This window comes from Heteronotia binoei, chromosome 12 (genome assembly GCF_032191835.1).
Source record: "Heteronotia binoei isolate CCM8104 ecotype False Entrance Well chromosome 12, APGP_CSIRO_Hbin_v1, whole genome shotgun sequence".
NCBI lineage: Eukaryota > Metazoa > Chordata > Lepidosauria > Squamata > Gekkonidae > Heteronotia > Heteronotia binoei.
The window spans coordinates 72,919,043-72,933,266 of record NC_083234.1 but is presented as its reverse complement, the minus strand read 5'-3'; the positions used below and the strand labels follow the sequence as shown (position 1 = coordinate 72,933,266).

Sequence of the window (14,224 nt, the reverse complement as noted above, 5' to 3'; positions counted from 1 at the left end):
TCCCCACCGGCGAACCTCCTAAGGCAGGGGTGTCAAACGTGGCCCAGGGGCCTAATCAGGCCCCTGGAGGGCTCCTATCAGGCCCCTGAGCAACTGGCTGTCATCTGCTTCCTTCTCCCTCTCTCTTGCTTCCTTCTACATAACAACTAGCTTTGCAAGGTTTGCTCATTTGCACAGGAGCTACAGAGCAAAACCTCTATTTTCTCCATTGGCTGAGGCTCCCCCCCTTGGGGAGGAAGGATAGCATGCTTTGCCAGGCTCTCTCAATCGCACAGCAGAGCTACTGAACCAACCCTCTCTTCCTTCTGTTGGCTGAGGCTCCTTCCCCTCCTGGTCCCCTGGGGAAGGGAGGAAAGAGCCAGAGCTTCCTTTGCCAGTTCTCTGGATCACATGGGAGAAATACAAAGAAAGCACCTTTAAGACCAACACGTGCTATGTTTTAAGGATGTTTTAAGTTTTTAAAAAATCTTTGTGTTTGTCTGTGTCCTTTATAAAGTTTATATCTCTGCTACCTAATCTTAAATGGGTACACACATGGCCCAGTCCAACATGGCTGCTGCCAGTCTGAGAAGACAATACTGACTTTGATGGACCAAAGGTCTGATTCAGTATAAGGCAGCTTCATATGTTCATATCTTCATGGCTCAGCCCAACAAGGCCTCATTTATGTCAGATTCGGCCCTCTTAACAAGTGAGTTTAATACCCCTGTCCTAAGGGCACCCGGGTTTTGGCCACTGTGTGACACAGAGCGCTGGATTGGATGGGCCACTAGCCTGATCCAACATGGCTCCTCTTGTGTTCTTATGTGACACAGAGTGTTGGACTGGATGGGCCACTAGCCTGATCCAACATGGCTCCTCTTGTGTTCTTATGTGACACAGAGTGTTGGACTGGATGGGCCACTAGCCTGATCCAACATGGCTCCTCTTGTGTTCTTATGTGACACAGAGTGTTGGACTGGATGGGCCACTAGCCTGATCCAACATGGCTCCTCTTGTGTCCTTACGTGACACAGAGTGTTGGACTGGATGGGCCACTAGCCTGATCCAACATGGCTCCTCTTGTGTTCTTACGTGACACAGAGTGTTGGACTGGAGGGGCCACTAGCCTGATCCAACATGGCTCCTCTTGTGTTCTTATGTGACACAGAGTGTTGGACTGGAGGGGCCACTAGCCTGATCCAACATGGCTCCTCTTGTGTTCTTACGTGACACAGAGTGTTGGACTGGATGGGCCACTAGCCTGATCCAACATGGCTCCTCTTGTGTTCTTATGTGACACAGAGTGTTGGACTGGATGGGCCACTAGCCTGATCCAACATGGCTCCTCTTGTGTTCTTATGTGACACAGAGTGTTGGACTGGATGGGCCACTAGCCTGATCCAACATGGCTCCTCTTGTGTTCTTATGTGACACAGAGTGTTGGACTGAATGGGCCACTAGCCTGATCCAACATGGCTCCTCTTGTGTCCTTACGTGACACAGAGTGTTGAACTGGATGGGCCATTGGCCTGATCCAACATGGCTTCTCTTATGTACTTATGTGACACAGTGTTGGACTCGATGGGCCACTGGCCTGATCCAACATGGCTTCTCGTATGTACTTATGTGACACAGTGTTGGACTGGATGGGGCCATTGGCCTGATCCAACATGGCTCCTCCTGTGTTCTTCACATCCAGCCTCCAAAGCAGCCATTTTTCTTCAGGGGAGCGGATCTCTGTAGTCTGGAGACCAAGTTTGAATTCTCCACGCCCTGCCTGGAGGCTGGCAACCCTACACAACTGGGGGGGGGGCCTACACCAGCTTCCCCAGCAGCTCCACGAACCTTTCCCTCTTTTATTTATCTACCCAGGTCAGGCATTTGCCTTGAAACGTTCCAGAGGGATAACGCACACCTGATCAGGCACGGGGGAAGGAGGGGGGGTCAGACATGTACTGAACAAACAGGCCAGGCCCAACCCGCTGGGTGGCTGCCAGGTCCTTCTGGGCTGCATCCCAGATTCCGGTAACCTACTTCCAAAGGCAGTTGCCAATAAGGAGGAAGTAATTGTGCTCTCGTTGTCTTGTGGGGGGGGGGGGGGAGTGGAATGTGGAAGAGGACAATCAGGGTTGCGTGGGGCAGTCCGAGAACCCTTTGGTGGCTACACGTCCCAGAACGCGATCTGAAAAAGCTTCCTGCATAGATTTGAGCTCAGTTGTGGCTACCCCCTCAAACTACTGCCAAACTGTCCTGGGGCCTGGAGTTCCGTGTGGAGGGTTGCCAACCCCCAGGCGGTAGAGAGCGCTTTTCTGCTATTACAACGGATCTCTGGATGACTAAGATCAGTTCGTCTGGGGAAAACGGCCACTTTGGAAGGTGGATTCTATGGCATGTCCCAGCCCAGAGTTGGCGTGGCAACCCTTAGTCTAAATGCAGAAGGGGAAAAGACAAGGAATGCATAAATAGATCTCCAACGGCAACTCTCTTCTCTTTTAGTGTGGCCTTCAGCCACATCTATTTATACTTTCCTCAGCATTCATTCATTCACACACACACAGAGCCAGTTTGGTGTAGTGGTGAAGTCTGTGGACTCTCTTATCTGGGAGAACCGGGTTTGATTCCCCACTCCTCCACTTGCAGCTGCTGGAATGGCCTTGGGTCAGCCATAGCTCTGGCAGGAGTTGTCCTTGAAAGGGCAGCTGCTGCAAGAGCTCCCTCAGTCCCACCTGCCTCACAGGGTGTCTGTTGTGTGGGAGGAAGATAAAGGAGATTGTAAGCCCTCTGAGTCTCTCATTCAGAGAGAAGGGCAGGGGGAAAATCTGCAGTCTCCACACACACACACAGAGTGCAGACATACAGGACAGTGGCCTCCCCCCACCCCCCCAAAAAAATCTGCACTGCAATATCCCGACTTTTCTTTCATTCAAAGTAAATCAAGTTTCTAGCCCATATGGCTATGCGGATATGCTTGGGACCATCTAAACATTGGGGCTTGGGGAAATTACCAAGTACAACGCACACAACTTGACGAAGGGTCTTTGACTCTCCAAAGCTCCCATCCCCAAAATCTTGCTGGGCTTTAAGGTGCCGCTGGACTCGAACCTGGGTGTTCTGCGGCAGACCAACACAGCTGCCCTCTGAAACGCAACATTCTGATGCCCTGACAAGATTTCCTATCGTTCTCCAACAGTTCTGCTGCCCCTGTTCACCTGTCTGTATATTGCTTACGGCTTTTTTGTAGAAAAAGCCTAGCAGGGACTCATCTGCATATTAGGCCACACCCCCTGACATCACCATTGATTCACACAGGGCTTTTTGTAGAAAAAGCCCAGCAGGAACATATTTGCATATTAGGCCACACCCTCTGACATCACCATTGATTCACACAGGGCTTTTTTGTAGCAAAAGCCCAGCAGGGACTCATCTGCATATTAGGCCACACCCCCTGACATCACTATTGATTCACACAGCGCTTTTTGTAGAAAAAGCCCAGCAGGAACATACTTGCATATTAGGCCACACCCCCTGACATCACTATTGATTCACACAGGGCTTTTTGTAGAAAAAGCCCAGGAGGGACTCATCTGCATATTAGGCCACACCCCCAATGCCAAGCCAGCCAGAACTGCATTCCTGCTCAAAAAAGGCCCTGGTATGGCTTCCAGAATACAAAGAAATACCACTACCAATAAAAGGAGACCAGGATCACTTTGCAGTATCGTTGCAAGCAGAGATGCAAATCTCCAGAAACTGGGTTGCAGTGGTGCAGATTCAGAAGAGGGCCTTCAGAAGGAGTATTCTGATCAGCTGTCTTCCCCCTCCCCCCAAAACCCCCACACTTGCTTGTCTGGTTAAAAAAACTTTGAATGTACAAATGCTTCATCAGCATACCAAGGAACTCTGATTCAGGAATGGGAGTGTTGACTCTGCAACTCTGCCCGAGCTCACGAGGTCCCGGGTCGGAAGGGGGGAATGCCCCAGGGCCCCTGAAGAGCTGACCCAAGTTTCCTTCCCGTTTTTTAGAAGTCTGCTCAGCTCATTCATGTTTTGGGGCTGGATGGGGAAACTGCTGGGAGTTTACAGCGGAACCGGAAAGCAGAAATCCGACGCAGCCCCCAAACAGGCAGACGTTGCTGGACTTGGAAATTTCTTTTTCGGATCACTTATTTGTTCTCAGCGCACACATCCTTTTCCTGCTGACGCTGCACCTTCTCCATGTGCTCCCGGAATTGAAGGGAAAGAAAAATAAAGCTGGAACGGAGACAGCTGGAAATGCTGCTTGCCACCTGTGATAATATTTCTGAACAAAGGGGATGCTGAAGGATTTTGTTGGGGTGGCACGGATCTTGCGGGGACAAAAGCCAGCGTCCTGAGGACCTCGGGCTTCTCTTATTTATTCTTTATGACTCCGTAAGTTTCTAGCCCTTAAGGCTACCAGAATTGGCCCTGAAAGGGGTTGGGGGGGGGTGTACTTCATTATGCCTTGATCAGGCAGGCCTTGGAGTGCCTTTCTCCCTGAACAGGAGTCAGATAACAAGCAAGAAAAAACATGCACTTTTCTTGGATCTGCACTGCTGTATTCCAACTGCAGAATTTACACTTTTTTTTCCTCCCCGAAGTTATATCTGATTTGATTTATGGAATTTACTACCATGCTGTGTAGCAGCGAAACCACTTTCTTTATGTACTTAATGTCTTTATGTACTTAATTTTAATATTTTTTGAAAATTGCTAATGTTTTTAAACTGTTGTTAGCCGCCCTGAGCCTGTCGGGGGAGGGCGGGATACAATTCTGATAAATAAATAAATAAATCCTTCACAAAAACGCTGACGAGATGGAACAAGGCAGACGGGGGTCCCATCGGTGGCTCTGAATGCTAAATGGAACCTCCATGTACAAAAGCTGTCTACCTCTGAAACCTAAGGGCTGGGGGACAAATGAAAGGGGAAAACAGTCACCATACGGGGCTCCCATCAGGCTAGCTGCTCGGCCCCATGGAGCTTAAGTCTGATCATTCGAGGGTCTTCTATATACCTCCTATACATGGCCTGGACTAGGGGTGACAAAACTGCAGATGTCATGAGCCCTGACGAGGAGGAGCTGGAAGAGTTAACAGACCTGGGAGAGTTGCCAACCAGTTCCTCAGCTGAACAAACAGCAGCTGGCCCATCAATCACTCTCCAGGCACCAGTGTCAGCTGTTGAGGATCAATCTCCTCCAAGCTCTCCTCCTCCCATCCCAAGAATTCGAAGCAGGCTCCGGAAAGAACTTTCAGAGCGAAGACATGAGGCACGCCAAGGCTTCAGATCTCTCAGCCCTGAGTTCTAGCAGAGTCACTGCAACCCAGGGAGCAGGCTGATTGAGACTCCCATATAGTTCCCACCCAGGACCTGGTAACTTTGTGGAAGCAACAAGTCTATTCTCCGGCTTGCATCCACGCTCCTTCCTGATTCTTGATCCTGACCTGCTTGATTTCCTTGGCACCCTGATCTTTGGCTTTTGGACACTGACTTCTGATTCCGGTTTGTGATTCTGCATTGGTGACTTGGCTCCTGCTTGACTTCCTGGACGCTGACCTTGGACTGGCTTTGGACTCCTGCCTGCCTGCACCCTGAGAACGTGACAGCAGCTTGGGAGCCACATGTGGCTCTTTCATACATACTGTGTGGCTCTTGGAGCCCTCACCACCCTGCTGGCTGGCTTGCCTCTTTAAATCACCTCTCCAAGGCAAGTCAGCCAGGTGCTTGGAGAATGCATTTAAAGTGGCTTTCTTTCTACCTCTCCCTCCCTTCCTTCCCCTGATGCTCATGTCTTACAGCTCTCAAACATCTGATATTTATTCTACGTGGCTCTTATATCAAGCAAGTTTGGCCACCCGTGAACTATGTAGCATGCACTCCATGGAAAGGTTCATCCTGTGCACATATTTTGTGGACGGCAGACACAGCACGCTCTGGGGTACAACTTGGGGAAGGAACTTTCGGGGAGACTGTGAAAGTGTCAGTCCAGAACAAGTCAGGCCTGCTTAATATTGACCAAACAGCGGCACAACCACGTGAGCTCCTATTAATTTCAAGGAGGCTTCAGAGCAGCAGGACTCTGCCAGATGGGGAGTCAAGAGTTTGCACGCACCACACGTGCGCACACAAAAGGTGACACGATGCCACTCGAACAAACACTCGGTGCCAATCAAGGCCCACGTCTCTCTTGTGCCCGACGGTGCTTTGCTTACCCGCAAGCCGCCCACGTCTCCCCGTGCTCCTGAAAACGCCGTTTGGCAAGCAATTATCCATTTGCACAGAGTGACTGAGCAAATTTCTCCCGGAGAGCTTAATGGCCTATCGTAAAGAGGCAAGAGTTCACCTTGGAGGGCTGGCAGGGCCTGAACGACATAAATCACACGCCCCGGTAAAAGCTCCTTGGCATCTCCACCGTTTAGTGAGCGGAGCAGGGCCGCTTTAACAGAAACCCTACTTGACAAGCAGAACGGCCAGGTTGTCAGGAGCTTCCAGATCAGAAGTCCAGGGGATGTGCCACGCATATGCCAGCGCCATCTGCTTTCCCCCTCAAAGGCCCACCCCTACGGGGAGGTTCGGATTTCTGCTCGACCAAAGAAAACACAGCCGCGGCCACACACCAGGAAGGAACGCCGCTTACCAGGACTGCCTTTTCTGGATAGCCTAGGCCAGCGGGGTGGCTAAACTGTGGCTCGGGAGCCACATGTGGCTCTTTCACACACATTGTGTGGCTCTAGTCTAGTAATGGAGGGAGGGGGGGGAGAGGTAGAAAGTCTAGTCTAGTAATGGAGGGAGGGGGGATTGAAAATATCATATAGGTTAGAGATAGTAAGGATATAATTAGACATTGTAACCATATGTTATCAATAAAATTGTTTAAACTTACACATATTGTGTGGCTCTTGATGCCCCCATTGTCCCGTCGGCTGGCTTTGAGAAGGCACTTCTCTCTTTAAATCACTTCTCCAAGCCAAGCCGGCTGGTGGCTTGGAGAGTGCATTTAAAGTTAAAGTTGCTTTCTTTCCACCTCTCCCTCTCCCAGTCTATTTTCCTTCCTTCCTTCCTTCCTTCCTTCCTTCCTTCCTTCCTTCCTCCCTTCCTTCCTCTCTCAAACATCTGATGCTCATGTCTTGCGGCTCTCAAACGTCTGATGCCTATTCTATGTGGCTCTTCCGTTAAGAAAGTTTGGCCAGCCCGATCTTAGAAGCTTAAAAAGGTCAGCCCTGGCTGGTATTTGGATGGGAGACCTCCAAGGAATACCAGGGGTATGATGTGGGGCAGGCAATGGCAAACCACCTCTGAGCATCCGCTGTGACTTGGCGGCCCTTTCTATCCCCGTTGTCTTTCTAATGAGCAGCAGGTTTAGATTATAAAAGGAAGTACTTCTTCACCTAAAGAGTAATAATAATGAACGTGTGGAATTCACCGCTGCAGGAAATAGACTGCAGATTTATACCCCGCCCTGCACTCCGAATTTCAGAGACAGCTCACAATCTCCTATATCTTCTCCCCCCACAACAGACACCCTGTGAGGTGGGTGGGGCTGAGAGGGCTCTCACAGAAGCTGCCCTTTCAAGGACAACTCCTGCGAGAGCTATGGCTGACCCAAGGTCATTCCAGCAGCTGCAAGTGGAGGAGTGGGGAATCATCAAACCCGGTTCTCCCAGATAAGAGTTCGCACACTTAACCACTTACACCAAATTGGCTCAGGAAGTGGTGGAGGCTACAAGCATAGCCAGCTTCAAAGGGTTAAAGCAGAGGTACATCAGCGGCTACTAGGCACAAGGAATAGATGGAACACTATGTTGGGGCAAAGTTTGAGTCCAGTGTTGGGGAAGTGATGCTCTGTATCCTTGGTATTTGGGGAACAACAGTAGATAACTGACCCCACTGGTGGACCTTCTGATAGCACTTGGCTTTGGGCCACTTTATGTGAGTTTCTGTTCTTTTTCCTAGTCCCCCTTTTGTGAGTTTCTGTTCTTTTTCCTAGTCCCCCCCTTGTGAGTTTCTGTTCTTTTTCCCAGCTGAAACGAAGTCTCAGCAGGGGCATTTGCTCATTTCCAACTCCCCCACCCCCTTGTTTCCGGCCCAGTGTCTCCACTTGGAGGCCTGTCTGTTTTTGCTTACTCAGGTACTCTGAAGTAAAAACAGAACAGTCCTAGCCCAGAAGCTGGTGCTGCAGAGATGGGCCTGCAGGAATTGTGGTTTTTCTGCGGCCTCTCCGCTGAATATTTACGCACTGAAAGCAAGCAATTAACGACCAACTGTGGACTTGCAAGACTCTTAAGAGCCATTAGCAAGCACTCCGTCAGCAAACAGAAATAAGGAACGGTTATTAGCTGACCGGCAGTGCAAGGTGCTTACAGAGGCTATTTTTACCGCTATTCCTACTGCAATCCTAAGACCTCTTTGTCTTCTCTCTCTTGTTAAAAGTTGATTCATGTGTTTGGCGGGACAGGCAGTACAGCCCTGGACCCTCATGATACAACCAGGCACTTGGAATGCTAGAATGACTGGAAGTTGTTCCCTCTAAGCCGAGTTGGTGTGAGCTAGCTCACAGTTTTTTAGCTGCCAGCTCACACATTTTTGTCCCAGCTCAGGAAAAATGGTCCCAGAGCAAACTAATAGAGAGCCAGTTTGGTGTAGTGGTTAAATGTGCAGGCTCTTATCTGGGAGAACCGGGTTTGATTCCCCACTCCTCCACTTGCAGCTGCTGGAATGGCCTTGGGTCAGCCAAAGAAGAAGAAGAAAACTGCAGATTTATACCCGCCCTTCTCTCTGAATCAGAGACTCAGAGCGGCTCACAATCTCCTATATCTTCTTCCCCAAAACAGACACCCTGTGAGGTGGTAGGGCTGAGAGGGCTCTCACAGCAGCTGCCCTTTCAAGGACAACTCCTGCAAGAGCTATGGCTGACCCAAGACCATTCCAGCAGCTGCAAGTGGAGGAGTGGGGAATCAAACCCAGTTCTCCCAGATAAGAGTTCACTGGCTCTCCTACGAGTTGTCCTTGAAAGGTCAGCTGCTGTGAGAGCCCTCTCAGCTCCACCTACCTCACAGGGTTCTGTTGTGGGGAGGAAGGTAAAGGAGAGCCGTTTTGAGACTCTGATTCAAAGAGAAGGGCAGGGTATAAATCTGCCGTCTTCCTCTAATTTATTCAGTAGCTCACAACTTTAATGCCAGTCGCTCACAAAGAGGAATTTTTGCTCACAAGACTCCACAGCTTAGAGGGAATGAGAGTGGTCTAAAACCTTTTTCCTTTGCCCATGTGCCAACTTCCCACTTCCAGCGAAATCTCAACCGGCGCTCCTTCTGTCTGCATCAAACACTAATGTGATCTCAAAAGGACAGTACTGCATCCGCATGCCCTTGATGAACGTCGATGGGCCCAAATTCAGCTGAAAACGGTCCCACCGACCTCTGACTATACCTGAGGGTTGGGCAAAGGCAGCCACACAAACGTTTTCTCTCTCTATTCCGAGTACCTGCAACAGACCACAATGGCCTCCCTCCTTCTTCTCTCCTTACTCCAGATTCCAACGGCAACACAAGCGAGCGTTGCGCAACCTGGAGATTCCTCATAATTACAACAAAGATTTATCCCCCCGGGAAAGAGTGACGGCTTTGGAGGGTACCAGGCCTCAGATTCAGCAGGAGCTCACAGGAGCACAGCTCCTGAACCTTGAGGATTCCCCCTCCTCCTCCTCACCTATCTTGTCCATTGAATAGTAGGTGCAGCTGCATAACAATCCCTGGACTGGGAGAGCAGCCAGCCACCAGGGGCTTTGCTACATCCCCAGCAGCCCTCATTAACCCACACCAACCTTTCTCCACTTCTTATGTGATTCTGGGTGATGGGTGGCTTGCTGGCCATTTGACTGCGAGGGGTGGCCCTGGAAAGCCCCAGGCAAGCGAGGCCTGCTTGGGCTGGCTGGATCTCTACCCAGCCCAAGGAGGCCTCATGTGCCCGGGGCTCTCCTTTCCGCCCCCAGCCAAAAGCATAGGGTTGCTTTTGGCTGGGGGCGGCAGCATATGCTAGTGAGTTATGCTAATGAGTTCCATCACCTATTTTTTTCCACAAAACGACCCCTGGAGGGTAGACTCTATGGCCTCTCCCCTCCCCAGACTCCACCCTCAAAGCTCCAGGAATTTCCCAGCCTAGAGCTGGCAACCCTAAAGCCGAATCCCTGCTTGATGTCCCCTCAAGTCCCAGGTTCAGATCCTGCTACATGCCAGGAAGGCAGGAAAATCAATGATCTGAACAAGCGGGCCGAGGAGCAAAGGCCTTCTTTCATTTCCCCAGCACTTTCTCATTCTTGCCACCAAAAGTGCTTTGCATCCTTTAATGAGTCACAACTTCCATCTTCTTTCGGCACCACGATCACTGCTTTCCACTGTTGTTACTACACAGCTGCAGGCACTGATCGCTGTTACTACGGCTACAGTATTTTTAGGATGTGCAACAAACTCTCGGTGCCCGCATCTACTTCCATCAGCGGTAAATGGTGGAAGCTGCTGAATGGACAAAGGGAAGCCCATTTGAGACTTCCCTGCGTTGAGATTCCACCCATCTTCTCTACACACTCAGCACGGACTTCTGCGTGTATTAGGGGAGAGAGGGGCACAACAAAGATAATGTACCCTCTGGAGCATATATATATTTTTAATTGTTCTTTTCATACGGTGAGCCGAAGGGAAATTATTAGCCCGCTGTTGGAAAGGTTCCCTGGCAGATCAAATAAACTCAAATTAGATTACCTTCTGTCAGATAGGAACCACCAAACAACAAAACAGGTGGCTAGGTTCTGTTCCTGGGTTTATAAAGAACGCAAAAAGCGAGACAAATAGGCCAAACTGTAAATCTTTTAACAAACTTTAAAGTGACTTTTTAAAATGGTTTAAAGGGTTAAATAATAATCTTTAAAATTCTTTTTTACTGTTATAACCCTCAAGTCATCGAATTTTAACCTGCAGATTCTTTGTGGGACTTTTTATAAGGTACTTTTATAAGGTTCTAGACGACTAAAATGTTCTGGTCAATGACTATAATAATAAACTGAATGGATAATGTACCAGCTCTGCCCACAACCGAGAGGCAGGAAGACCGAGCAGCTAAAAACAGCAGCAGAAGACCCTGTTAGGGTTGCCAGGTCCAACTTGGCAATTGAGTCCTTCCTGGGATCTTCTGCTTCCTGGTTACTGTCATCAGAGGGGGGAAACGCTCTAGCTTTTGGGCAAAACTCTATGGTCTTTTTGCCTTCAAACCATAGAGTCTGCCCAAAAACTAGAGAATTGGCCATCCTGACATTGGCGATGTGATGACATCACTTCTGGGTGATGTCACAGAGTTAGGGACGTCACCTGGCGACATTCCCGTACGGGGGTGGCGTTTCCCCCGCTGGCCAGCAGCAAATCAAAGCCCTGAAAAGCGGAGGAACCCCTGCAGGGACCTGGAAGTTGGGAACCCCAGGCCCTGCTTCAAATCTTACCGCAGGTGCCAACAGACAGGTCAGCTTGGAGCAGCCTACTAACCTCTCAACCTAGGCCCTCTCCTTGCAACAAGAGGACTGCAATCCTGGCCTCCCCCACAGTGAACGAACAAAGTACTTCTTCAAACAATGCGCCACTAACACGGAAACTTGCAGCCACGAGGCAGCCAAGATGGACCTCAAGAAGAACTGGACCAGCTCCTAAGGCAGGGGACCTCAACCTTTCTGAGCCTGCGGGCACCTTTGGAGTTCTGACACCACTTGGTGGACGCAGGCACAAAATGGCTGCCACAGATGGCCAAGCCAGACACAAAATGGCTGCTGCAGCCCACCTTCACTCAGCGAAGATCCTAGTGCTGTAGTAGTAGCAGCTGCTGCCAAAGCAACGTTTTTAAAAAGCTGCAGAGCCAATCAAACCTTCAGTGCCAATCAGAAGTCCCCCTGGGCAGAAGTCCACCCCCCTGGCCCTGTCCACTTACTAAAAACACTTAGTGGGCACCAGGAGGGGTGTTGATGGGTGCCGTGTTGGGGACCCCTGTCCTAGAAGACAGGTCAACCCTACTATTCATTACATCAGCGGAATGAAACCTCCAAGCCATAGAGGCGGTCTTCCTCAGGGTATTGGGACACTGCAAGCTCTCTGATGGACAGCAGCTAATCAGAGGTGGGCCTGGACACACTCCATAAAGGTGATTCTTATGTTTCCATCAAGATTCGAGATGATGTCTCTGCTTGAGAGCCAGAGTGGTGTAGTGGTTAAGAGCGGCGGACTCTAATCTGGGAGATCCGGGTTTGATTCCCCACTCCTCCTCCAGCCACAGTTGGGTCAGCCACAGTTCTCGCAGAGCTCTCTTCCGCCCCACCTACCTTGCAGGGTGTCTGTTGTGGGGAGAGGAAGGAAAAGTGATTTTTGAGCCGCTTTGAGACACTGAGTGAAGGACAGGGTGGTGGTGGTGGTCTTCTTCTCCCCACCTTGCGATGAGCTCTAAAAAGACAAAGTCCTAACGATAGCTTGAAAGCTCCCAAATATAATCGAGCCCTGCGCAACTCATGCACAGAATGAAAAAAATCGCCAACAGCTCTTCAACAAGCTCAACAGCACGTGAGTCAACTCACAGTATTAGAAACGCCTCCAGAAACCCACTCCCACACTCTGCCCAATACACAGAAACCAGCCTATGTTCTCTCTGGGCAGAAGCGTTAAGAAAGCAGAACCATTCACTGCCCTTCCAGAATAGGAACAAGCCAGCAACGAGAGTAAAAAGAGAGCCGGGGGAAATCCATCCTCCTGTTTGTGCTGTTGCCATGTGACTAATTGCAGGTGCCAGGGAAAGCACCCAAAGGTGTCCGATCAAGGATGTATACAATAGGATGCTACATGCTCGCCTCTCATGACCCTTTCTTATATGTCCAGGGTAATGACAACTGCCATGTTGGGGCCAGGAAGGAATTTTCCTCCAGGCCAGGTTGGCCCAGGGACCCTGCAGATTTTTTGCCTTTCTTTGGGCCTACAGCAGAGGTCGCTGGGGGAATGCGGGGGGGGGGGGGATAGTTGTGAATTTCTTGCACTTTGCAAGAGGATGGGCTAGATGATCTTTGGGGTTTCTTTCAGATCTCTGTTTCTATAATAAAGAATGGTGTAAGGATGACTATGGAACACGACGAAGAAGAGGAGGAGGAGATGGCGTATACCCCTCCCTTCACTACCTGAAGGAGTCTCAGAGCAGCTTACAATCTCCTTTTCCTTCTCCTCCCCACAACAGACACCCTGTGTGAGGTAGGTGGAGCTGAGAGAGCTGACAGAAACTGCTCCTGAGAGGAACAGCTCTGTGAGAACTTGTGACTGACTGAAGGTCATTCCAGCTGGTGCATGTGGAGGACTGGGGAGTCAAACCCAGTCTCCCAAGCACTTAACCACTGCACCAAACTGGCATACTGAAGGATAATCTCAGAGAACTAACGCCTAACACCAAAAAAATTTCTCACACCAAGATTTTTAATGCCAAATTTTTTTTTAGTCTGAAGTCATGAATACAGCAAATGCTGGACACTATGAAGAGGGGGACTGTAAGTCAAAAGTTAAGGAAAAAGTGTGATGCAGCAGTCAGAACACTGGGGAGTCCTGGGTTCAAATCCAGACCACCACAGAAGACTCAACGACTCCTTGCAGGGTTCTCCTAAGGATAAAATGGGGAGGGACGAATTATGTATAGGCCCTGACCTCCTCTGAGGAAGTACACTGTAAAACCCCCAAAACCGTAAGCCTTGCATGCAAACAGGCCCCGAGTTCAATTTCATGTTGCCAGAAGTTGAGACTTTTATCTGCCTGCACCCTTGTAAAGTCCCTGCCCGGAAGAACAGGAAGCGCTGAGCTAAATGTCCCAATGGCTTGACTTAGTACAAGGCAGCTTTATGCATTTGGACATAACAGCGTTAATGTCAATGCTGTATCCCGGACGGGATGCAAAATTCAGATTCAGGCCCAGCAGTCTCCCCTGGAAATGGTACAGCGAGGGAACCCCGTTTCCAGAGACTTTCCACAGGCTACACCTGGGGCATCAAAATCCCCAGTCACGTCTGCCAGCGATGCCCGAGAGGCATGCTGCCCTTGCAACACATATTCGTTTCATTTACAATCAGGAACATATTTCATAGCGCCGTCACATGGACTATTTTTTCCTGTCTGGCAATCCTCCCCCCCCCCCCCTATCAGGGCCAGTGTTTTCTTTGGGAACC

The 14,224-nt window shown here is 50.0% G+C and overlaps 1 protein-coding gene across 1 annotated transcript in view; it reads right to left on the bottom strand.

The window, feature by feature from the left end:
- The window catches only part of RALGDS (ral guanine nucleotide dissociation stimulator), a 114,731-nt gene that overhangs the window by 43,573 nt on the left and 56,934 nt on the right, over positions 1-14,224 (bottom strand). The gene's annotated exons all lie outside the window — the stretch shown is intronic.